This window comes from Pristiophorus japonicus, chromosome 21 (genome assembly GCF_044704955.1).
Source record: "Pristiophorus japonicus isolate sPriJap1 chromosome 21, sPriJap1.hap1, whole genome shotgun sequence".
NCBI lineage: Eukaryota > Metazoa > Chordata > Chondrichthyes > Pristiophoridae > Pristiophorus > Pristiophorus japonicus.
This window is the reverse complement of record NC_091997.1, coordinates 75,487,907-75,501,981: the sequence shown is the minus strand read 5'-3', so window position 1 is coordinate 75,501,981 and position 14,075 is coordinate 75,487,907. Positions and strand designations below refer to the sequence as shown.

The 14,075-nt window shown below is 45.3% G+C and overlaps 1 protein-coding gene and 1 long non-coding RNA gene across 3 annotated transcripts in view; one reads left to right on the top strand and one right to left on the bottom strand.

The window, feature by feature from the left end:
* The window catches only part of LOC139234117 (uncharacterized), a 108,913-nt gene extending 104,278 nt beyond the window's left edge, over nt 1-4,635 (top strand). Inside the window, exon 3 of the long non-coding RNA XR_011588277.1 lies at nt 3,309-4,635. This is a non-coding gene — a long non-coding RNA (uncharacterized lncRNA). The remainder of the gene's footprint in view (nt 1-3,308) is intronic.
* The window catches only part of LOC139234116 (dual oxidase 2-like), a 141,363-nt gene that overhangs the window by 87,520 nt on the left and 39,768 nt on the right, over nt 1-14,075 (bottom strand). The window lies entirely within an intron of this gene.

Here is a 14,075-nt window from a genome sequence, read left to right as displayed (position 1 = left end):
AGGAGATCAGTCTGTCCCTGAATTCCCTGTAGTACCGACCTTCTGTAAGGTGATCTCCGCCCCAGCCACAAAGAGGTTCAGCTCTCGCTTGAAGGAATTAGCAGTCACCACACGAGTCAGCAGCCTGTTCCAGAGATCCGGTATTCTCTGGGAAAAGAACTACCTCCTCTCACCTGACCTTGTACAACTTAAATTTGTGACCCCTGGTCCTCCCTAATCTATTTAAATTGTCAATCTATTCCCTTCATTATCTTATAAACCTCAATCAGATCACCTCTAAGTCTAGGCTTCTCTAAAGTGTAGAGTCCCAACAAAGTGGTGCGGTTATAATGTGGGTTTACTCCAAACCCTCATTTTGTGTGCATGACCCTAAACATGCACCCTTGTAAGTGGTGTAAATGGGAGTGGAGTGCCACAGAATTGTCTCTATACTCAGGTACTTTGCACCAGAGTTTGAATAGGCCAAACACCATGCACACCTGTTTACTACAAAAAGGTGAAAACTCCACACCATCACATCTTGTCTTTCAGGCTAAAACTAGTACAGGTTGAACCTCTCTGGTCCGGCACTCTATGGTCTGGGAACATCTGTAGTTTGGCATTATTTGCAGAACTGCCGCTTTCCTGGGCCTGGACTTGGACCTCACTGTTAAGCGCCAGAGTGATGCTCAGCATCTCACTCTGCTTCCTCATTGTGGAATTGTGGGACTTGATGGCGCAGTGAAGGGACGTCAGACCTGAGACAGACAGAAATGACCAATCACCAACATTTCCCGCCTCTCCTCCCTCACTCAGTGATCACCAACACTGACCTCCCATGGTTCAGAAAATTCTCTGTTTCGGCACCGGTCAGGTCCCGAGGGAGCCGGACCAGAGAGGTTCAACCTGTAGTCAGATTTATTTGTACAATTTTAAACTACGCACAAGCAAAAGAGATAGATCACAGAATCAGAAATATAATTCTTAACTTACAATCTACATTAGTAAAATCTCTGCAATCTTAAAATCTGTTAATTAAAATTAAGAGGGTTTTAAGTAAGCCCAAATTATTTCATCAATGAACACTGATCATGTTTGAAGAGCATGATGTGGATAAGCCACAGGGAATTCAAATTCACTGTCAGCATGTGGAAATAATGGTTTAAGCAATGGCTTTCAATAACAGATCAAAAAAATCCTTTCATACAAGGTAAATAAACATGCTTTTCATCGCTTTCAATTAGATCATGCATGTGCTGGTGATTTTTGTCATTTGGATGACTTTTGATATCTTCCAACACCTGACTTGCATCTCAAATCGTTTGGTCTCAAGGACAATTCTTAGTGACCAGTATTCATCTGAAAGCTACACATAATCCCCACATCTCAAGGGCCAGAGACGTTATTCTGATACAATTATCGAGACATGACTTCCCTCCCTGAAGGACTGACTGGGCTAGAGAATCTGCCCCAGGAATGCATATAAGTCCTCAGCAATATTTGCATGTTGCTTTGACTCGGGCACCAAGGCAAAAGAATAATTTTCACAATGCAGCTAAACAGTTTCATTTTAAATTTCATAGTATATTAGCAGATCAAAACCTTCATATGCAAAAGATATAATACAGAGATTGTGTGCATTGAAACAAGATGGAGCTCTGCTTCCACCACAGGTGGACCAGCATCTCACTCGAGCAATAACAGAACCTGCTTTTAAAGTTGAATAAAATATAGCTTGGAAACCAACAGTGAATCTAAATTAAAGTCCATTAGGGCTGAGCTGAACTAATTTATGCTAAAATCACAATAAAGGTACCAGTGAGAATTGTGTATTTTACAGTTTTTATACAATTAGTTTTTTAAACTTCTTTTCTAGCAAAATAAAATCCATTTATAATTCACAAAGCTTTACAGAAGTGGAAATATTGGGGCTGTGATTATCCATACTCCCACTGCGATTGAATCTAGGGGTAGTGATCAATTTGGCAAATAATGCAAATGACCTTTGTATCTAACTGAGCACTGAGCAGAATGCAAATATCCCAGATCCCTTGTGATCTCTGCTATTATTCATAACATCACCCATTCGTAAATGACTGCACTTTACATATTAATTAATACGTGGGGCTAGACTTTCCAATAGGTGGCTAGACTTTCCACTAGGTGGCTAAGGCCCCCAAAAAATGGGCCATATCCCAGCGATGTGTGATGTATCGCCCATGCTGATCGCCAGCATAAGACCCATTTTTTTTTTCAGATTTTCCACTCGGCCTTACTCCAGCGATGTCAAATGGGCGATCAGATTTCTCAGCAATCTCACGATTGCCTAAAAAAAGAGGAAGTCAAACTGAAGTCCAAAAAAAAAGCTTCCCTAGCAACGATATTGTGCGCATGTGTGTGATGTTTTTCTTTTGGGTTGATTTTTTTTGCTCCGTTTGGAGAGTTCATGGGTCATCGCACATGCTCAGAAGGACAGGGTGGGTCGGAGAGAGCGGTAGGGAGAGAAGAGGAGAAGGAGAGTCATCGAGGAAGCAGTGAGGAAGTAGTTTTTTATTTTGCTAATTTGATTTAAAATTCAACAATGAAAACACCAAATAGAAGGGAGATGGAGAGGCAAAGGGCAAAAGCCTTTAGTGAGGAGCCGAACGAGGCCCTTGTAAATGTTGTTTCCACAAGGTGGGAGGACTTGACATGGGGTGGCCTTGGAAAACCTCCTCCCCGTGCCGATAGACGGATCTGGCTGGAGATTGCCAATGTGGTCACATCGGCATCCAATTAGGTGCGGACGGCTAACCAGTGCCGCAAGAGATGGAACAGCCTGCTGGCAGCTGCCAGAATAAGTTGGATTTTATATGTCTTTAAAACATATTTAAAAGTCATATTTAAAAGCACACGTAAGTATTATTTACTTCATGTTTTATAAATTATTATTATGTATTATTTACTTGATGTTTATAAATTGCAAACAAAATCCTCAATGTTATTTATTTATAATTAAGTAATAACATTAATTTAAAAACGACATTCAATTTAAAAAAATTACATTACCAATTACATTTATTCACCCGAATACTAAGTTGCATGTTATAGTATTTAAAATAATTCATATGCAGCTACCAAAGTAAATTGCATTTTAATATTTAAAAGATATTTAAAAATCATTTAAAATCATACATATGTATTATTTACTTACTGTTTATAATTAGAATATTAAAAATTATTAATATGCACTACGATGTTATGTAACAATTGAACATTTAAATCAGTCTTCAATGTTTATTGTCAAGTACAGTAGCTTATGCCGTGCAATGTTAAATTATCATTCACAGAAAAAGATCATTATGAACCATGCGGAGCAAAGGAGGACAGGTGGCGGCTCCGCGACAGTGCACACACTTAATTCGTAGGAGGAGCTTGCGGTGGCCTTGGTGGGGCCTGAAAGCCGTTCAGTCACGACTCGTGGCGTGGCTGAGCCCACCCTTGAGTCTGGTGAGTAATGTGAAATGTGCAATGTACCAAACATTACTAAATGCATACGAGAAATATCATAGTTACGCATTTGTTATGCAATTATAATTCATTAATTTAGATGTAGTCTGATCTACGAATGAGGCCATGTTAACCCTGATGAACCCTTGTGCATAAGTGGTTTTGCAAAGTTTTGGGTTATATTGAAATATTGATATTGATATTGAAATATTGAAATATATTGATATGTATTGTTATGAGTTATTTAGAAATTTAATTCATCTTTCTAAAGTCAAGTGTCCGTTGAGCAGTGCTCGGTAGCAGAGACATCTCAAAATGTGATAGACCCCTTAAGCAGCTCGCAGGAGGTTGAGACGGCGGAGGACGAGCAGGAGGAGGAGGAGGATGATGAGATTTTTATTGTGGGGTGGGGGGAACACCTCGATTGAGATGGAAGAAGCACCAGGACCAAGCGGTGTGCAGGTGACTACGCCAAAGCGCATCATTTTGCAAACGCCGATCCCACGGAGATCCGGTCAGCGTGGTGAGCAATCGCCTACCACGGAGTACCAGACAGAGAGCTTGATTTCCCTGTGCAGGGAGACGGTCGCGATTGGTCGCGACCTTATCCAGGTGTTCGTGGGATTCTCTGCGAACAGGAGCCAGTTTCCAGCATCCTGGAGTGAGTTCTGCATGAACTTCTCCAATTGATCTTCCGAGCAAGCACAGACTGTAAGGGAAGCCTTGGAGGCCATTTGGCAGCAGACAGCCGCAACCAATGCCCTACGGCATGCGTTGCTGGCTGGACACGGCGCTGCATCCCAAGGTGTCGTGTCTACTTGCAGTGAGACCCTGAGCACGCAAGCGAGAACGAAGGACACAGTTCCTCCTGACTCGGAAGTCGAGCTTCAGGCTTCCACTTCCGCTCCATCACCTCCACCACGGCAGGAAGTCTTGCCGTCCTACACTGCACGATGTTTTGGTGTCGGTCTGCGTAGACCAAAATGGGCGAGTGGGGTACGGATACTGGGTGGTACTGGACCTGGAGGAAAACGTGGCCGCAAGTAGGGAGGGGGACGTTTTTTCACAAAGTTTGTTAACTTGTTCAATTGTCCTTGTTCCTGTTTGTTACTTTTGTTAGTTGTTAAAAGATTAATTGTAAATTGTGAATTGTTAACTGTTAAGTGTTTTGAGTATTTGAAGGAAGGGTGGATTGGTGTGGGGGGCGGGGGGGGGGGGGTTGGAGGGATAATTTTTCAATTTTTATTTGTGTTTTTGTTAATAAATTTTTTTTTCTTCAATTCAATAAATTGTGTGTGTCTTCTCTCTTAGTTACATTAGTTATCAATTATACCGATGTTATTCCATATCTGTTCATTCTATTAAGATACGAGTACTTTAGTAACACTTCAGTAACACTAAATTTTATAAAATAAGCATAAGTTCTGATGATAGGCCATTGAAGGCAAGACCTAAAGGACACCCCAAGCAATTGAAAGTATTTTGATTAACCCTAACTGTAAATCAACATCTGAAATGTCCACATTTAGCGAGTGGAACCCCTTTCTGTTATGAAAGACCTCCGCGTTATTTCATGGTGCTTTGAGGGCAATGTGCGTACAGTATATTGCTCCCTGCACCTTGGGGAAGTCTGCTATTCTTTGGAAACCGAAAAGTACTCACTGTCTGTGCCTCCCTGGTCATTGTGAATCTCATTAAGTCCCTCCACGAGCATAAAGAGCTTCAGTCACCTGGCAAATGCAGCTGTGTGTAGCGTGCTGATTTGTGATTTTAATAATCTCTTAATATCTAATCACTGTACTCTGCACTCTCTGTACTCTCTACGCTGTTTACCAGTCAGTTTGATAGACACCAACAATATCAGTAAATAACTTCACTATGTAAAAGCTTTCTAATAAATTCAATATATAAAATATATGTAAAACCTTCCAATAAATTCTATTATATAAAACTTATTTACTAAAAATAACATAACGATAACTATATGAAAACTTACAGCTATCAATAAATTATACTATATAAAACCTATTTACTAAAAAATAATGTACTAATATCTATTTATATTCCCTGTCCCAATATTCTGAGTACAACTAGCTCTAATTAAATCACAACTAATCCTCTACCCTTCCATTGAAGTCAAAATGGCATCCGTAGTGCCCATTTTCCTTCTCTTAGGCCCAGAAAAAGCAACTATTTCTCAGCACTGTTTTGGGCCTTACATCGGCCCAGCGAAGTGCATGCTAGGTGCTGAAACTTGGGATGGGCCTTGTGTGGGCTATAATTTCGGCGATCTTCTAGGCGATCAAAGTGGAAGCTTAGGCACCTGTTTTCCAGCCTAGTTTCCACTTTTTGCTCAAAATGGGTGATAGAGGTCAGTTTTGGGCGATAGATGGGCCATAAATGGGAGATGTGAAGTGGAAAATCTAGCCCTTGGTTTAAAAAGTTACAATTGTAAAGAAAAACTTCTAAAAAGGTTTTAAAAGTTAGTGTGCGATTTTCAAATCTGTCTGGTTTTATCACAGTTGTGCTGTGGGTTAAATTATTTTAGCCGCTGTGTCAGCACATTCCTTTTCCAAGCTTCAGTAGCTCCACCATCAGCATTAGTTTTCTCATCATGAAGCTTTTATAAAACAATGCTGTCTGGCTTTCCCATTCACTAAGCCATTATTCAGTCACTCTCATTTCGGATTCTACCCATTGTTGATGTCGGGTCAACTTGTTTTCCATCTGAGCAATGCGGCATTGAGCAGTAATCATGAGACACTGCGCATTTTGTCCAACAGAGCAGAACGTTTTGCATATCAGGATCTTTCCAAACTCTATTTCTTTTACTGCCTGGACTCTCACTGTTAAGCTAAACCCTCAACAATTAGGCCTTCTTCCTCAGAAGATTTGCTGTGTTGACTGAGGAAGCATGAACTGCAAAGCTAAGTCTCTCTGACTCATCTTCGGCATAGATCCCAGGTCCTGCAAAATCAGCACTGATCTGCAAAAGCGCAACAGGTAAACCATAGGACTCTGGAATAGTACAGCAGAAAGAGGCCATTCGGCCCAACGAAACTGTGCCGCCTATTTCGAAGAGCAATCCCGTTGGCCCCACTCCCCGCTCTTTCCCCATATCCCTGCGGATTTTTCTCTTCCTCGTATTTATCCAATTTTGAAAGCGACTAGTAAATCTATATCCAGCACATCAGGCAGTGCATTCCAAATGTCCTCATGTCACCTCTGGTTCTTTTGCAATCACTTTAAAGCTATGCCCTCTGGTTGTCGACCCTTCAGCCACTGGAAAGGGTTTCCCATTATTTACTCTATCTAAACCCTTAATGATTTCAAACACCTCCAATCAAATCTCCTCCAAGCCTTCTCTGCTCGAAGAACAACAATTCCAGCTTCTCCAGGTAACTGTAATCTCTCATTCCTGGAACCATTGCAGTAAATCTCTTCTATACGCTTTCCAAAGTCTTTACGTCCTTCCTAAAGTGCAGTGACCAGAATTGTACACAATACTCCAAGCTGGGACCAAACTAGTGTTTTATAGAAAGCTGATGAGTAAGCACCTCTTCATAGCCACATTTTTAACCCCACTTTGAACATTTCAATGGTGCTTGTTGTTATGTATCTGGACTTGTATATACTCTGTACAGCCACCAGAGGGCTCATTCTCCAGAGTCCCAAGGGATCTCATAATCCCTTGGCAGCACAGGTATTTAAGAGTGGAGAGGCACTCTGGAGACCGACAATAAAAGACTAAGGTCACACTTCACTTTGAGCTCACGCTGTTCAGTCTGACTCTTTCTCCATACACTACAACTGGCGACGAGATACAGATAGCGAACCCAAGGATGCAGAGAACAGTGGGCATCCTGGAGAAATTCTCGGAGAGAGATGATTGGTACACTTTTGTGGAGCGACTCAACCAATACTTCATGGCCAACGGGCTAGATGGGGAAGCGAGCGCTGCCAAACGTAGAGCGATCCACCTCACCGTCTGTGGGGCATCAACATATGGCCTCATGAAAAATCGGCTCACTCCAGCGAAACCCACGGAGAAATCGTATAACGATTTGTGCACACTGGTCCGAGAACATTTGAACCCGAAGGAAAGCGTTCTGATGGCGGGGTACCGGTTCTACACCTACAAAAGATCTGAAGGCCAGGAAGTGGCGAGTTATGTCGCCGAGCTAAGACGCCTTGCAGGACATTGCGAATTTGAAGGACATTTGGAGCACATGCTCAGAGACTTTTTCGTATTTGGCATTGGCCAGGAAACCATACTTCGCAAACTTTTGATTGTAGAGACCCCAACCTTGAGTAAGGCCATAGCGATAGCCTAGGCGTTCATTGCCACCAGTGACAATACTAAGCAAATGTCTCAGCACACAAGTGCTGCTACAAGTACTGTGAACAAAGTGATGTTGTTTTCGAATCGAAACAGACAGGGCAGATCACACATACCTGAAGCTACACTTCCACAGATGTCTCAGAGTCCATCATCAAGGGTGATGAATGCAAGGCCATTAACACTTTGTTGACGTTGCGGGGGTGACCATCGTTTCTATTCATGCCGATTCAAAGGATACATTTGCAAGGGTTGTGGAACAATGGAACACCTCCAATGAGTGTGCAGGCGAGCTGCTAGGCCTGCTAAACCTGCAAACCACCACGTTGCAGAGGAGGACAGATCCACGGAGGATCACGACGAAACAGGACTTCTGATAGAGGAGGCAGAGGTACGTGGGGTGCACACATTCACCACGAATTGTCCCCCGATAATGCTGAAGGTTGAACTAAATGGACTCCCAGTGTCAATGGAGCTGGACACGGATGCGAGCCAGTCCATCATGAGCAAAAAGGTTGTGATGCAACAAGGCCTCAAGGCCAGTTTTAACTCCAATTCGCACGAAACTAAGAACTTACAAGAAAGAACTGATTCCTGTAATCAGCAGTGCTACCGTAAAGGTCTCCTACGATGGAGCGGTGCACAAGCTACCACTCTGGGTGGTACCGGGCGATGGTCCCATGCTGCTCGGCAGGAGCTTGCTGGAAAAGATATGCTGGAACTGGGATGACATCCAAGTGCTATCGCCCACTGACGACACTTCGTGTGCCCAGGTCTTAAACAAATTTCCTTCGCTGTTCGAATCAGGCATCGGGAAATTCCAAGGAGCAAAAGTGCAGATCCACCTAATTCCGGGGGCGCGACCCATCCATCACAAGGCGAGAGCAGTACCATACATGATGAAAGGGTAGAAATCGAGCTCAACCAGCTACAAAGAGAGGGCATCATCTCACCGATCGAGTTCAGCGAGTGGGTCAGTCCTGTTGTCCAGTCCTCAAGGGAGATGGCACCGTCGGCATCTGTGGTGATTACAAAGTAACTATCAATCGTTTCTCTCTGCAGGACCAATACCCACTTCCAAAAGCCGATGCTCTCTTTGCAATGCTGGCGGGAGAAAAGACGTTCACGAAGCTGGATCTGACCTCAGCCTACATGATGCAGGAACTGGAGGAATCATCGAAGGCCCTCACCTGCATCAACACGCACAAAGGTCTTTTTGTTTATAACAGGTGCCCGTTTGGAATCCGATCAGCGGCGGCAATATTCCAGAGAAACATGGAGAGTTTACTGAAGTCGGGCCCGCACACCGTGGTCTTCCAGGACGACAGCTCGGTCACGGATCGGAACACAGTCGAGCATCTGGAGGAGGTTCTTAGTCGGCTCAACCACGTGGGGCTCTGGTTAAAACGCTTGAAGTGCGTTTTCCTGGTGCCTGAAGTGGAGTTCTTGGGAAGGAGGACTACGGCGGACGGCATCAGGCCCACCAACGCGAAGACGGAGGCAATTGAGAACGCACCGAGGCCACAGAACATGACGGAGCTGCGGTCGTTCCTGGGACTTTTGAACTACTTTGGTAACTTCTTACCGGGTCTCAGCATCCTGCTAGAACCACATGTCTTACTACGAAAAGGGGGCGAATGGATTTGGGGCAAAAGTCAAGAAAATGCCTTTGTAAAAGCGAGAACATTGTTATGCTCAAACAAATTGCTTGTGTTGTATGATCCATGTAAGCGTTTGGTACGAGCATGTGATGCGTCGTCACATGGCGTCGGGTGTGTATTGCAACAAGCTAATGATTTCGGGAAAATGCAACCAGTTGCTTATGCATCCAGGAGTCTGTCTAAGGCCGAGAGAGCCTACAGCATGATTGAAAAAGAAGTGTTAGCATGTGTGCCTATGGGGTAAAGAAAATGCATCAATATCTGTTTGGGCTAAAATTCGAATTGGAAACTGACCATAAAGCCACTTATATCCCTGTTTTCCGAGAGCAAAAGGATAAATACCAACGCATCGGCCTGCATCCAGAGATGGGCGCTCACATTGTCCGCATACAACTACGCCATCTGCCACAGGCTAGGCACAGAAAACCGCGCCGATGCTCTCTTAGGCGCAGCCCGCAGATCTAGCCATGGTTATGGAAGCATTTGAGAGTGAGCAATCACCTGTCACTGCCCGGCAGATCAAAACCTGGATAAGCCAGGACCCGTTATTATCTCTAGACAAAAGCTGTGTGCTTCACGGGAGCTGGTCCAGTGTCCCAGTGGAAATGTGGGAAGAGATAAAGCCATTCCAGCGGCGCAAAGATGAAATGTTTATACAGGCAGGCTGCCTTCTGTGGGGCAATCGAGTAGTGGTCCCCAAGAAGGGCAGAGACACCTTCATCAATGACTTCCACAGTACCCACCCAGGCATCGTAATGATGAAAGCGATAGCCAGATCCCATGTGTGGTGGCCCGGCATCGAACATAAGAACATAAGAATTAGGAACAGGAGTAGGCCATCTAGCCCCTCAAGCCTGCTCCGCCATTCAACAAGATCATGGCTGATCTGGCCGTGGACTCAGCTCCACTTACCCGTCCGCTCCCCATAACCCTTAATTCCCTTATTGGTTAAAAATCTATCTATCTGTGACTTGAATACATTCAATGAGCTAGCCTCAACTGCTTCCTTGGGCAGAGAATTCCACAGATTCACAACCCTCTGGGAGAAGAAATTCCTTCTCAACTCGGTTTTAAATTGGCTCCCCCGTATTTTGAGGCTGTGCCCCCGAGTTCTAGTCTCCCCAACCAGTGGAAACAACCTCTCTGCCTCTATCTTGTCTATCCCTTTCATTATTTTAAATGTTTCTGTAAGATCACCCCTCATCCTTCTGAACTCCAACGAGTAAAGACCCAGTCTACTCAATCTATCATCATAAGGTAACCCCCTCATCTCCGGAATCAGCCTAGTGAATCGCCTCTGTACCCCCTCCAAAGCCAGTGTATCCTTCCTTTAGTAAGGCGACCAAAATTGCACGCAGTACTTCAGGTGCAACCTCACCAATACCTTATACAGTTGCAGAAGGACCTCCCTGCTTTTGTACTCCAGCCCTCTCGCAATGAAGGCCAACATTCCATTCGCCTTCCTGATTACCTGCTGCACCTGCAAACTAACCTTTTGGGATGCGGACTTAAGAGTCCTGCGTTCACAGATGTAATACATGCTCGCAGTTAAGCAATGTACCCAGGAAGGCGTCACGAAGTTTATGGTCTTGGTCCTCCAAACCGTGGTCTAGGGTACACGTTCTCTATGCAGGCCCGTTCTTGGGTAAAATGTTCCTTGTGCTTGTAGACGCGTACTCCAAGCGGATTGAATGAGAGATAATGTCAGCTAGCACGTCCGCTGCCACCACTGAAAGCCTGCGGGCAATGTTTGCCACACATGGCGTACCCGATGTCCTGGTGAGCGACAACGGGTCATGTTTTACCAGTGCTGAGTTCAAAAGAATTTATGACCTGTAATGGGATCAAACATGTCACATCTGCCCCGTTTAAACCAGCATCCAATGGTCAGGCAGAGAGAGCAGTGCAAACCATCAAGCAAGGCTTGAAGAGGGTAACTGCAGACTTGCCTATCCCGAGTCCTGCTTAGCTACCGCACAAGACCCTACTCACTCACTGGGATCCCAGCTGCTGAACTGCTCATGAGAAGAGCACTTAAGACAAGGCTCTCATTAGTTCACCCTGATCTACATGAACAGGTAGAGAGGCAGCTTCAACAAAGTGTATACCATGGTAGCGCAAATGTGTCACGCGAGATTGAAGTTAATGATCCTGTATTTGTGTTAAATTATGGGCAAGGTCCCAATTGGCTTCCTGGCACTGTCATGGCCAAAGAGGGGAGCAGGGTGTTTCGGGTCAAATGGACTCATTCACCGGAAATACTTGGACCAAATCAAACTCAGACTCACCCTGAGCAACCCACCTTGGACCCTACCTTTTTTGATCCCCCAACACACACACACCAGTGGCAACCGACACCACGGTTGACCACGAAGCAGAACCCATCATCCACAGCAGCCCTGCAGGGCCCAACGCACCAGGCAGCCCAGCTAGGCCAGCTGGACAGTAGCACAGTGAGAGCGCAACAAATGATTCAACAACACCAGCCTTCACACCGAGATGATCAACCAGGATAAGAAGGGCCCCAGATCGACTCACCTTGTAAATAGTTACACTATTGATTTTAGAGGGGAATATTCTTATGTATCTGGACTTGTATATACTCTGTACAGCCACCAGAGGGCTCATTCTCCGGAGTCCCAAGGGATCTCATAAGAGTGCTTCACAGGTTGGAGAGGCACTCTGGAGACCGGCAATAAAAGACTACGGTCACACTTCACTTTGAGCTCACAGTGTTCAGTCTGACTCTTTCTCCATACACTACACTTACAATTGCAAGCACAAGCCATCACCTGTAAAACGATCCACCTACAAACTTAAAAGTTGGCCCTGTGTAAATCGATTAGTTCAGTTGACTTGTACTGATCACAACCAGCAGTTTAGAAACTGCAGCCTGCAATGCAATCTGATTTTGGAAATTACAATTTGAGCATATCTACAGGGTACACAGCCTTCCAAGATGGATAAAATGAGTACCATGTGTAGAATATGGGGTAAAACAGAGGTCGATGAGTTCGGGTTAATGGGCCCAAGTTTCCGCCCTCTGTAAAAATGGCGCACCTCCATAAGGTGCGCCGACTTTCTGGAATAAAAAGGGTGGCGAAAACTTATCTTGTGATTCTCCAAGCTCCTCAGGATGTCTTCGACCTCGGTGTGGCGCAGCACGAGGGGTTGGGGGCGGAACCAGGTCCCGGCGCTGAAAACAGTGCCGGAACCCCTGCACATGCACGCTAGAGTGTGCACGCATGTGCAGTAGCCCCTCGCAGCCCGAATCTCTGCGACGCTGCATGGGAGAGGCCCGAAGCACGTTGCCCCCTAGCCCTGTCCGATTGGGCTCTGCAGGCATTGAAGATATGCTGAGTTATCTGTAATTTTAGCGGTAATTTTACAATCAGGCTGTTTCATGGGGTGGAATTTCGGATGGAACCATCACCCGTCCTCCTAAAGGGCAAACTTACCATTTTTGGTGCCAGTGACTTTATTTGTTAAAAGGAGGATCAGCCAGCCATCAGCTATGAGGCTGCAGAGTGACTTGGATAGGTTAGGTGAGTGGGCAAATGCATGGCAGATAAAGTATAATGTGGATAAATGTGAGGTTATCCACTTTGGTGGTAAAAACAGAGAGACAGACTATTATCTGAATGGTGACAGATTAGGAAAAGGGAAAGTGCAACGAGACCTGGGTGTCATGGTACATCAGTCATTGAAGGTTGGCATGCAGGTACAGCAGGCGGTTAAGAAAGCAAATGGCATGTTGGCCTTCATAGCGAGGGGATTTGAGTACAGGGGCAGGGAGGTGTTGCTACAGTTGTACAGGGCCTTGGTGAGGCCACACCTGGAGTATTGTGTACAGTTTTGGTCTCCTAACTTGAGGAAGGACATTCTTGCTATTGAGGGAGTGCAGCGAAGGTTCACCAGACTGATTCCCGGGATGGTGGGACTGACCTATCAAGAAAGACTGGATCAACTGGGCTTGTATTCACTGGAGTTCAGAAGAATGAGAGGGGACCTCATAGAAACGTTCAAAATTCTGACGGGTTTAGACAGGTTAGATGCAGGAAGAATGTTCCCAATGTTGGGGAAGTCCAGAGCCAGGGGTCACAGTCTAAGGATAAGGGGTAAGCCATTTAGGACCGAGATGAGGAGAGACTTCTTCACCCAGAGAGTGGTGAACCAGTGGAATTCTCTACCACAGAAAGTAGTTGAGGCCAATTCACTAAATATATTCAAAAGGGAGTTAGATGAAGTCCTTACTACTCGGGGGATTAAGGGTTATGGCGAGAAAGCAGGAAGGGGGTACTGAAGTTTCATGTTCAGCCATGAACTCATTGAATGGCGGTGCAGGCTAGAAGGGCTGAATGGCCTGCTCCTGCACCTATTTTCTATGTTTCTATTTTCACTGTAATTTCCCTCCCGTTCAGCTCCCCACCGCCCTCCCGTTCAGCTCCCCCCTCCCTCCCATTCAGCCTCTCCCCCCCTCCCTCCCATTCAGCTCCCCACCCCTCCCTCCCTCCCGTTCAGCTTCCCCCCCCGCTCCCTCCTTCCCAGCTCCCCCCCACCCTCCCTCCCGTTCAGCAACTGTCCCTCCCGTTCAGGTCCCCCTCCCC